The sequence below is a fragment of the Triticum urartu genome, chromosome 4, assembly GCF_003073215.2.
Source record: "Triticum urartu cultivar G1812 chromosome 4, Tu2.1, whole genome shotgun sequence".
NCBI lineage: Eukaryota > Viridiplantae > Streptophyta > Magnoliopsida > Poales > Poaceae > Triticum > Triticum urartu.
The window spans coordinates 557,282,708-557,293,723 of record NC_053025.1 but is presented as its reverse complement, the minus strand read 5'-3'; positions in this window follow the sequence as shown (position 1 = coordinate 557,293,723).

The following is an 11,016-nucleotide window of genomic DNA, read 5'->3' as shown; positions in this document are numbered from 1 at the left end:
GGATGAACTAACCTCGGGTTTTGTCGATGATGACTTCATGTAGATGTTGAAGATGTGGATGCTCAATGTTGATGTAGATCACTTGGAGCTATCCATTTGAGTGAATTGCACTTTCAATACCTACATGGGTTAGTCCCACAAGGAACAAACAAGGATATCCATAGACATAGAGTGATGCACACACAAGATGATGTCCATGAAAACTTTTAGGTTACCTTGTCCCTTGTCTTACCAACAAGAGGGTTTGTGACTCCTTGAACTACTGCAAGATGTGGAAGTTGATTGCACTTGTTCTTGCCAAAATGATAAGAGTGAAGTATGTTGGCAGAGTCACCCTCAAGAACTCTCTAGTTCTTCTTCTTTTGGATCCACATCATCTTGATGGGAATCCTTGGAGTTGTAGTCGTACTTGATGAAGTGGAACTTGAAGTAGTCTTTAGAATCCACTTGACTAAGGTCTTAGGAGCCTCTTCAAATGCGTCAATTTCCTCTTGAAGCTTGTCCTTGCCTTTTTGCTTGTAGTCTTGTGGTGGAAGATCATCTTGAGCTTGTGTCCCCTTGAAAGAAGTATCATACTTCTCTTGTTTAGGAACAAACTTTGTCTTGGGGTATTGATCTTCTTCCCACTCAACTCCATTGGCATTGAACTTTCGTTCAAAACCAACACCTTGATTCTTCCGGTGCATTCCTTGCTTGTGCACAATTTCCTCGAATTGCTTACTCCCGGCAAGGCTTTTGTACACTCCTTTCTCTATAATTCCCTTCAATAAGCTATTTTCTTGCTCAAGTGTAACTTGGCTAAGAGAATCATTAGTGGAATCAAGAGAACTACTAGAAGCAACAATATTGGATTTAGCATGATCATTGTTACTGCTAGAGGAAGAATCTTTCTTGTTCTTGTTACTAGACTTGACTTGAGGCATGTAAGTGGATAAGAGTAAACGCTTGGCAATGTAAGAAGAACTTTTCTTGCGGAGATCATCATTGATTGCCTTTAAGAACTCATGCTCTTGCTCAAGATTGAGCTTTTCAAAGCATAATTTCTCATGAGCTCTTAAAAGTTCTTGATGATCTTCGAAGATAGTTTCATGAGCTAACTTAAGAGTGTTTAGTTCTTTAGTTAGAGCCTCAATCTTCTCCTTATCATTGTCATTCGTTTTATCTTGATTAGCATGATTAATTGGCGTTTCATCATAGTATTCATCACTAGAGTTGTCAACAAGCAAATCATCACCTAACAAGTCATCTTCATCACTATTGAAATCAACATACTCGGGGTGTGTTACCTTAGGACCTTTGACCATGAAGCATCTTCCAATTCCTTCATTTGGTGAGTCAAATATGTCGTAGGAGTTGGTTGACACAAGTGCTAGACCAGCAACACCTTCATCTTGAGTATCTTCGGAGTCGGAGTGATAACTTCTCTCGGAGTGGCTGTCGGAGTCGGAGCCGGATACCCATTCACCGACATGAGCTTGATGTCTTCGTTTTGTGTAGCTCCTTGATGATTTTTCCTTCCTTTCCGAATCATTGCTTCTCCGTGAGTATCTTCGTTCATAACGATCATCTCTACTCCTTCTCTCTCTTGGTGGTGATTCTTTGCTTCTTCTTTTTGGAGAATCTTCTCTTCTCTTGTAGGGAGCCGTACACTCATTGGAGTAGTGTCCGGGTCTTCCACAACTGTAGCAGTTTCGCTCTCGACTAGAAGATCTTTTGTCATTGTAGGACCTTGACTTGAAGCTTCTATCTTTGCTTCTACTCTTGTAGAACTTGTTGAAGTTCTTCACCATTAAGCTCAATTCTTCATTGAAGTCTTGTTTCTCACTTGATGATGTAGGGGCTTCACATGAGGCTTTATAGGCACCACTTGATTTGTTGTGAAGTTCCTCTTTATCCTTAAGTGACATCTCGTGAGCAACAATTCTTCCAATCACCTCCGTTGGCTTGAGATCTTTGTAATTGGGCATCATTTGGATCAATGTGCACACGGTATCATATTTTCCATCCAAGGCTCTTAGAATCTTCTTGATGATGAATCTATCTGTCATCTCTTCACTTCCTAAGCCAGCAATCTCATTTGTGATGAGAGCAAGCCTAGAGTACATTTCAGCGAAACTTTCACCATCCTTCATTTTGAACTTGTCAAGTTGACTTTGAAGCACATCCAACTTGGATTCCTTGACGGAGTCGGTACCTTCGTGCATATCAATCAAAGTGTCCCAAATTTCCTTTGCATTCTCAAGACGGCTGATTTTGTTGAATTCTTCGGGGCATAATCCGTTGAAGAGAATATCACAAGCTTGAGCATTGTATTGCAACATCTTCAACTCATCCGCGGTAGCTTCACGGTTTGGTTCTTTCCCATCAAAGAAGTCACCTTGCAAACCAACACACACAATAGCCCAAACGGCGGGGTTATGTCCAAGAATATGCATTTTCATTTTATGCTTCCAACTAGCAAAATTAGTACCATCAAAGTAAGGACCTCTACGGTGATAATTTCCCTCGCTAGACGCCATACTCTCCTAGGTTGTGAAACCAAGGCTATGACCACCAAAAGCTATGGAGATCAAAGCAAATGGAGACCAAAGCTCTGATACCACTTGTAGGATCGAAAGTATGTCTAGAGGGGGGTGATTAGACTACTTGACCAAATAAAAACTTAACATTTTCCCAATTTTAGTTCTTGGCAGATTTTGGCTATTATAGGACAAGTCAAGCAATCATCACATAATTCAAGCAAGCATGCAAAGAGTATATTGGCAGCGGAAAGTAAAGCATGCAACTTGCAAGAATGTAAAGGGAAGGGTTTGGAGAAATCAAACGCAAGTGGAGACACGGATGTTTTTCCCGTGGTTCGGATAGGTGGTGCTATCCTACATCCACGTTGATGGAGACTTCAACCCACAAAGGGTAACGGTTGCGCGAGTCCACAAAGTGCTCCACCCACAAAGGGTAACGGTTGCGCGAGTCCACAAAGGGTCCACCAAGAAGCAACCACCCACAAAGGGTCCACGAAGAAGCAACCTTGTCTATACCACCATGGCCATCGCCCACACAGGACTTGCCTCACTAGCGGTAGATCTTCACGAAGTAGGCGATCTCCTTGCCCTTACAAACTCCTTGGTTCAACTCCACCAATCTTGTCGGAGGCTCCCAAGTGACACCTAGCCAATCTAGGAGACACCACTCTCCAAGAAGTAACAAATGGTGTGTAGGTAATGAACTCCTTCCTCTTGTGCTTCAAATGATAGTCTCCCCAACACTCAACTCTCTCTCATAGGATTTGGATTTTGTGGAAAGAAGATTTGAGTGGAAAGCAACTTGGGAAGGCTAGAGATCAAGATTCATATGGTAGGAATGGAATATCTTGGTCTCAACACATGAGTAGGTGGTTCTCTCTCAGAACATATGAGTTGGAATTGTGTATGTGTTCTGAATGGCTCTCTCATAAGAAGAGGAGGTGGAGGGGTATATATAGCCTCCACACAAAATCCAACCGTTACACACAGTTTTCCAATCTCGGTGGGACCGAATCAACAAACTCGGTCGGACCGAAAAGGTAAACCTAGTGACCGTTAGAGATTTCGGTGGGACTGACATGCAACTCGGTAGGACCGATATGGTTAGGGTTTGGGCATAACGTAATCTTGGTGAGACCGATTACACAAACTCGGTGAGACCGAAATTTTGGTAATTAGCTAACCAGAGAGTTGGTCAGGCAAACTCGGTGGGACCGATTTGCTCTTTCGGTGAGACCGAAAAGTTACAAAAAGGAAACACTGAATTTACATTGCAATCTCGGTGGGACCGATCCGCTCTTTCAGTGAGACCGAAAAGTTACGAAAGGGAAACAGAGAGTTTGCAATCCCATCTCGGTGAGACCGAGATCCCTATCGGTAGAACCGAATTGCTAGGGTTTGGCAGTGGCTTATGACAAGTGAAACTCGGTGGCGCCGGATAGGAAGAATCGGTAGGACCGAGTTTGGCTTAGGGTTTAGGTCATATGTGGATATGGGAAAGTAGTTGAGGGTTTTTGGAGCATATCACTAAGCACATGAAGCAAGAGGCTCATTAAGCAACACCTCATCCCTCCTTGATAGTATTGGCTTTTCCTAAAGACTCAATGTGATCTTGGATCACTAAAATATAAAATGAAGAGTCTTGAGCTTTTGAGCTTGAGCCAATCCTTTGTCCTTAGCATTTTGAGGGTTCCACTTTCACATCCATGCCATGCCAATCATTGAGCTTTCCTGAAATAATCATCTTGGAATAGCATTAGCTCAATGAGCTATATGTTGTTATGAATTACCAAAACCACCTAGGGATAGTTGCACTTTCATGTATTCACTATGTGTTAATGCTTTGTTCCGGTTCTCTATTAAAAGGAGGCCTTAATATCCCTTAGTTTTCGTAAGGACCCCGCTGCCACGGGAGGGTAGGACAAAAGATGTCATGCAAGTTCTTTTCCATAAGCACGTACGACTATATTCGGAATACATGCCTACATTATATCAATGAACTGGAGCTAGTTCTGTGTCACCCTAGGTTATGACTGTTACATGATGAACCGCACCGGCATAATTCTCCATCACTGATCCATTGCCTACGAGCTTTCCATATATTGTTCTTCGCTTATTTACTTACCCGTTGCTATTGCTATCATCACTACAAAATACCAAAAACATTACTTTTACTACTGTTACCTTTTGCTACCGTTATCACTACTATCATATTACTTTGCTACTAAACACTTTGCTGCAGATATTAAGTTTCCAGGTGTGGTTGAATTGATAACTTAGCTGCTAATACTTAAGAATATTCTTTGGCTCCCCTTGTGTCGAATCAATAAATTTGGGTTGAATACTCTACCCTCGAAAACTATTGCGATCCCCTATACTTGTGGGTTATCAAGACTATTTTCTGGCGCCGTTGCCGGGGAGCATAGCTCTATTCTTTGAGTCACTTGGGATATATATCTGCTTATCATTATGAAGAACTTGAGAGATCCAAAAACCAAGATCTATCCCTCAACTACGAGGGGAGGTAAGGAACTGCCATCTAGCTCTTCACTTGATTCACCTTCTGTTATGAGTAAGTTTGCGACACCTACACCTGCTTCTGCTATTCGTTCTGATATGTCGCATGTTATTGATGATGCCACTTCTGCTATGCATGCACTTAGTGATTTTCTCGATGAACAACTTGCTAGGGCTAGAGAGATTGTAAAATATTGAATCTGATGATACTGATAAAAGTGATGATGAAGAATCACTTGTTATTCCTACGGGTTATGTATTTGATCAATAAGCTTCATTAGCTATTTTAGCGTGCCAAAATAGAACTGAACTCAAAAGATTATTAGCTAAATGGAGTAAGCAATCTTTAAATGCTAGAATGAAACCTGACCCTGCGTTTGCTACTTCACCTATCTTTGTTGCTGATAAGGATTATGAATTCTCTGTTGATCCTGATATAATTACTTTGGTTGAATCTGATCCTTTTCATGGTTATGAATCTGAAAGTGTTGTAGCACATCTTACTAAATTGAATGATATAGCTACCCTATTCACTAAAGATGAGAGAACTCGTTACTTTTATATTCTTAAAATATTTCCGTTCTCATTAAAGGGTGATGCTAAGATATGGTTTAATTCTCTTGATCCTGGTTGTGTGCATAGTCCCCAGGATATGATTTATTACTTCTCTGCTAAATATTTCCCTGCTCATAAGAAACAAGCTTCTTTAAGGGATATATATATTTTTTTGCAAATTGAAGAAGAGAGTCTCCCACAAACTTAGGGGAGGCTTCTCCAATTACTTAATGCTTTGCCTGATCATCCTCTTAAGAAAAATGAAATACTTGATATCTTTTATAATGGACTAACCGATTCCTCCAGAGATTACTTAGATAGTTGTGCTGGTTCTGTTTTCAGGGAAAGAACACCAGATGAAGCTGAAATTCTATTGAATAATATGTTGACAAATGAAAATAATTGGACACCTCCGGAGCCAATTCCTGAGCCTATTCCTAAACCAACTCCGAAGAAGAGGGGTATTCTATTTCTCAGTCCTGAAGATATGCAAGAGGCAAAGAAATCTATGAAAGAAAAAGGTATTAAGGCTGAAGACGTTAAGAATTTACCTCCTATTGAAGAAATACATGGTCTTAATTTACCGCCTGTTGAAGAAACATATAATCCAAATCCTTTACCTGTTGAAGAAACTCATGGTCTTGATAACCCGACACAGGTAGTAAAGGTAAATTCTCTCTATAGATATGATAAAGCTGTAATCCCATTTACCAAATTTGCTAGCCCATGCTTAGATGAGTTTGATAAATTTATGGCTAAGCAAGAAGATTTTAATGCTTATTTTGGTAGACAATTGAAAAACAATTCAAATATGCTTGAACACTTGGGTGATTATATGGCTAATTTTAAAGGTGAACTTAAACTTATTAGTAAACATGCTTCTATGGTTACCACTCAAGTAGAACAAGTACTTAAAGCTCAAAATGATTTACTCAATGAATTGAATAGTAAGAATAATGATAATGTTGTTAGATTTATGACTAGAACTGGTAGAATGACTCAGGAACCTTTGTATCCTGAAGGCCACCCTAAGAGAATTGAGCAAGATTCTCAGAGAAATAATATAGATGTACCTAGTTCTTCTAAAAAGAAGAAAAAGAAAAATGATAGGACTTTGCATGTTTCTAGTTATCCTATTGTTGAAACACCTGAGAATCCAAATGATATTTCTATTTCTGATGTTGAAACACAATCTGGTAATGAACATGAAACTAGTGATAATGTTAATGATAATGTTCATGATGATGCCCAACCTAGTAATGATAATGATATAGAAATTGAACCTGCTGTTGATCTTGATAAGCCACAATCAAAGAATCAACGTTATGATAAGAAAGATTTTGTTGCTAGGAAACATGGTAAAGAAAGAGAGCCTTGGGTTCAGAAACCCATGCCTTTTCCTCCCAAACCATCCAAGAAAAAGGATGATGAGGATTTTGAGCGCTTTACTGAAATGATTAGACCTATCTTTTTGCGTATGCGATTAACTGATATGCTTAAAACCAATCCTTATGCTAAGTACATGAAAGATATTATTACAAATAAAAGAAAGATGCCGGAAGCTGAAATTTCCACCATGCTTGCTAATTATACTTTTTAAGGGTGGAATACCAAAGAAACTTGGAGATCCCGGTGTACCAACTATACCATTCTCCATTAAAAGAAACTATGTTAAAACTGCTTTATGTGATCTTGGAGCCGGTGTTAGTGTTATGCCTCTCTCTTTATATCGTAGACTTGATTTGAATAAGTTGACACCCACTGAAATATCTTTGCAAATGGCTGATAAATCAACTGTTATACCTGTCGGTATTTGTGAGGATGTGCCTGTTGTAGTCGCAAACGTTACTATTTTAACGGACTTTGTTATTCTCGATATTCCCGAGGACGATAGTATGTCTATTATTCTTGGAAGACCCTTTTTGAATACTGCAGGGGCTGCTATTGATTGCACTAAAAGCAATGTCACTTTTCATGTTAATGGTAATGAGCATGCGGTACACTTTCCGATGAAACAACCTCAAGTTCATAGTATCAACTCTATTGGAAAAATGCCATCGATTATATTTGGAGGTTTTGAATTTCCTCTTCCTACTGTCAAGAAGTAATATGATATTCTTATTATTGGGGATGTGCATATCCCTGTTGAGGTAACATAGTGTTATTCGAAATTTCTCCGGTTTCATGTTATTCAGAATGAGTTCGTTAACAAGACTTGATCAACCTTGTTAGTGGATTCCTTTTGATGATCATGAGATGGATGAAACTAGAAGACACAACCTTCTGTACCCTCCTTTTACTTTCTGTTATTTATATTAAATGAATTAAAAATAAATATTTTCTGTCTGTTATCTGATTATCCGTGCAATATAAAAATACCTCGAAAATAGAAGTCCTCAAAATGCCCTGAAATTTAAATATGATTTTTTCTAGAATATTTGAGGATTTATGGAACTGAGAACACACCAGGGGGGTCAACCACCTACCCACGAGGGTGGAGGGCGTGCCCACCCCTCTAGGGCGTGCCCCCTGCCTCGTGGGCCCACAGTGGCCCTCCTCCACTTATTCTTTCACCCATACACTTCATCTTCCTCCCACAAACACGAATAACCAGCTCAAACCCGAGTCCAAGCTCGTTTTGCTGCCATTTTCGATCTCCTTGCTCAAAGCACCTCTCACAAAACTGCTTGGGAAGATTGTTCCTTGGTATGTGACTCTTCCATTGGTCCAATTAGTTTTGTTCTAGTGCTTTATTCATTACAAATTTTTGCTGCTTAGGTGACCCAGTTCTTGAGCTTGCATGTCAAATTTATATGGTCAAAAGTAGTTTTGATGCATGATATAGGCCCTAGGCACTTGTAGGAGTAGTTGCTATCAATATTATTGACTTTGGTTTACTTTTATTTTGAAGTTACTAAAAAAATTCAGAATTTTTTAGAGGAAGAAATATGCTTAGGAAAATGTTCCAAGGTGGTTCTTCAAGGAAGCAAGGACCCAGGCTTGCAATGCGTGATGCTGATGAAGAGCCACCAAGAGACGCTCCAGTGCGTCCTTGTGAGTGGCCGTCTGAGAACTTTATGGATCGAGCGGGAATTAAGGAAGAATTCAACGCATATTTGTGTAACGCTGATCTTGTGAGCTTCGAGGAAGAGAAGTGCAGCCAGTATCACTATCTCACCAGTACCTTTGTGAGGAGGTTTGAATTTTCAACTTCACGTAATTCTCCAACTGTCCTGTTTGATCTTTATGATAAATCTTACACTATGGACTTAGAGGATTTTACCACTGCTTGCAAACTTCCACAATGGGGTAGTATAAGGGATCCTCGCAAATCTGAATTTAGAGATTTTCTTGCTAGAATAACTGTGGGGGAATCTAGAGATATTACACAAGCTACCATAGGGAGCATTCACTTTCCTGCTATACATTATTTTACTCTCTTCATAGGTAGATGCATTAATGGTAAAGATTAGGCATGTCACATGTGTGTCCCTGATCTTAGTATTCTTAGGAGTGCTGTGTTAGGAGATAAATCATATAATTTGGGAGCCATTGTTGCACGTAGGTTGCATCTTAATAGACTTAATGGAGATTTCTTTGGTGGAATTTATGCAACCCGCATAGCTAATTTTCTTGATATAGCCATACGCAAAGATGATATTGAATTACCTCCTGCTTATCTAGATTTTAATGCTATGGTTCACCACCAGTTTGTCGAGAGGAACGAGTCACCTCTCCAGTATCGACTAATCTTTGACAGAAGTCGCGTTGTCCGTATTACTCTCCCTGCTCCTGCCTTCTTTGATTATCAGGCAAGAGGAGGATATACTATTACCAGAGAGGAGGCAGATGAGTACGAGAGGAGAGAGGAGGCCACTCGTCGCCACGCTGCGGCTCAGCAGGCAATAGCTGCTGCATCGCAGTACGACCCCAGCTACTATTATGGATATCCGCCAGGCTAGCCGTGGCCATAGACCAACTTAGGCCAACAACCTAAGCTTGGGGGAGTACTTATTTCCCATCGACATTACATTTATGTTCACACACTCATTGCTAGATGTCGGTGCTCATACTTTTGCATTGTATCATCCATGCTAGTTTATTTTCCTTTTTATGCTTTCTTCTTGTGTGTTTAATAAACCTTAAGAAAAACAAAAAAAAATAGTTGTAACTTTTAGTTAGTTTAATTTTCATGCTTGTAGTAGTAATTAAAAAGAAAACCCAAAAAGATTTATTGTTCTTCTTTTGCTTGTTGGGAGCTTTCCTATGTAAATAGTTTTATTTCTTTTCTTTCCTTTGGGGGTCGATAGGAGAAGACCATAATTAAATTGTTGAAGTGGCTCTTATATGCATTATTGTTGATCTGACAAAAGAGCCAATATTGCCTTGTCTTTTCCTGTTTATTGAATGCCTGCAGATTCCAGCTTAGTCCAATGCACGCGCACTATTATTATTATTCACATCGTTCGGTCAAGCAAATGAAAGGCAATTATGACGATATATGATGGACTGGCTGAGATGAGAAAAGCTGGTATGAACTCGACCTCTTTTGTTTTTGTAAACATGATTAGTTCATCGTTCCTGATTCAGCCTATTATGAATAAACATGTTTGCAATGACAACTAGAGATCATAGTTTCTTATGTCATGCTTGATTAGCTATGAGTTATAATGGTTTACCTTACGTGCCAACATGCTATTAAAATGGTTATGATGTGGTATGATAGGGTGGTATCCTCCTCTGAATGATTTAAGTGACTTGACTTGGCACATGTTCACACATGTAGTTGAAACAAAATCAACATAGCCTTCATGATATTTATGTTCATGGTGGATTATATCCTACTCATGCTTGCATTCAGTGATTATTAATTTTAATGCATGTTCATGACTGTTGTCGCTCTCTAGCTAGTCGCTTCCCAGTCTTTTGCTAGCCTTCACCTGTACTAAGCGGGAACACTGCTTGTGCATCCAAACTCCTTAAACCCCAAAGTTATTCCACATGAGTCCATTATACCTACCTATATACGGTATCTACCTGCCGTTCCAAGTAAATTTGTATGTGCCAAACTCTAAACCTTCAAATAAATATCCTGTTTTGTATGCTCGAATAGCTCATGTATCAACTAGGGCTGTCTGTATCTTCCATGTTAGGCGGGTTATTCTCAAGAGGAGTGGACTCCGCTCCTCACTCACGAGATAAATGGCTGGTCACCGGGATGCCCAGTCCCACGCTTTATGCAAACTAAATCAAAATAATTGCAAACAAAACTCCCCCTGGGACTCTTGTTAGTTGGAGGCACTCATTGTTTCGAGCAAGCCATGGATTGATGCTTGTGGTGGAAGGGGGGTATAAACTTTACCATTCTGTTTGGGAACCGCCTATAATGTGTGTAGCATGGAAGATATTGAAGGAAATATGC